Source organism: Cynoglossus semilaevis, chromosome 8, assembly GCF_000523025.1.
Source record: "Cynoglossus semilaevis isolate Cse_v1.0 chromosome 8, Cse_v1.0, whole genome shotgun sequence".
Classification (NCBI taxonomy): Eukaryota; Metazoa; Chordata; class Actinopteri; order Pleuronectiformes; family Cynoglossidae; genus Cynoglossus; species Cynoglossus semilaevis.
In genome coordinates, this window is record NC_024314.1 from 29,495,296 (window position 1) to 29,496,854 (window position 1,559).

At 51.8% G+C, this 1,559-nt stretch overlaps 1 protein-coding gene across 1 annotated transcript in view; it reads right to left on the reverse strand.

Annotated features, from left to right (window-relative positions):
• nav3 (neuron navigator 3) overlaps positions 1 to 1,559 on the reverse strand; it is a 103,403-nt gene that overhangs the window by 38,060 nt on the left and 63,784 nt on the right. The gene's annotated exons all lie outside the window — the stretch shown is intronic.

Consider the following 1,559-nt stretch of genomic DNA (forward strand, 5'->3'; position numbering starts at 1 on the left):
AGCAGGAATATTGGAAAAAATCAATAACTGATCAATGACTGAGGAGATATTGATATGAGATCAATAACGCAGCCAAACCAGAAACAAACACGAAGAGTTTACAGTATTACAGTCGTACTAGTACAAACTCAGAACCTAGTACAAGTACAGTACAACAACAACTGGAGCAGTACCAGTAAGAAGTAGTACTAGGTGAAGAGTATTTACCAGTTCATGATGAAAACGTCTTCAGGTAAGAACCCTGTGAGGGTCCTGGTTCAGTGTGACCCCCCCCCCCAAACCCCCCCCCAGGGTGACTGTACCTGGGTGAGGAGTCCAGCCTGGTCCGACTGCTGCCTCTACCGTAGGGCAGACGACTCTTCCTGTCACGGGAGACGGCGGTGGGCAGACGAGAGGAGCGCCAGAGCTGGGGGTCAACGTGTCCACCCTGAGACATGGTGGGTTGACTGTCCCTCCAACGGGGAGTTCCCCCCTCCACCACAGAGACCCCGGGGGGGGGGAGGAGCGGGGGGGCGGCAGGTGGCGTCTATAGAAAGCTCAGCTCGGTCGTCCAAATATGTGTCAGGGAGGACGTGTGTGTGTGTGTGTGTGTGTTGTTGTGTGGGGGGGGGGGGGGGGGGGGGGCATCTGTTCATCATAAAGTTGAGGTTTTTAATTAAAGACAGATTTAATAAAGTCGACGTCAGGCTGTTAGAGATTAAAGAAGGAAGCTAACAGCTGTTAGCAGTTAGCTTCATCTACGATCTTCCCCCGAGTCAAACCAGTGACATGAAGATGTGTGTGTGTGTGTGTGTGTGTGTGTTATTATTAGTATGGTATGTGTACCAGGCTGGACTGATGCAGTAATAAATACACTCCTAGTTTTACAGTGTATTTGAGTATTGTCCACCTGTTGTGTAGCAGCGGGGGGGTGAGGTCGGGGGGGGGTATGTGTGTGTGTTGTGGCCTCAATAACCTGCACACACACACACACACACACACACACACACACACAGATCCACTGACTCACTGTGGACTGACAGAGTCTTAGACGGAGCCAAAAGTTCTAGAACCAGGTCCAGGTTCTCCACAGAGAGAAGTCCTCGTGCTGGTCCACTAACAGAGTACTACAGAGTACTACAGAGTACTACAGAGTACTGCACCACCTTTACAATCTGAGCCCATTCCAACGTTTTCATATAGTACATTGTTGCGCCGTATATCGTACCGTTGCCCCCGTATCGTGATACGTATCGTGATACGTATCGTGACATGTTTCGACCAGTTCTTGCCGACGCCGACGCCTAAACGTCACGACTGTATGACCCGACGGTTCGACCCGACGGTTCGACCAGGAAGGTGAAAACACCAGAACCATTTCCATCAAACCAGTACTTTTTACAGGTTCTCGGCCACGTACCTGGACTGCATGTCTTGCGTCTTGTGTCCAGTGGTGGGCGCTGTAGTGCTGCTGCTCTGCTGGCTGAGCTCCACCAGTGACTGGTAATACTGCTGCTGCTGCTGCTGCTGCTGCCTGTGGCGTGGCAGGATGGAGGAGAGGCCCAGGATGCGCGTCTGGG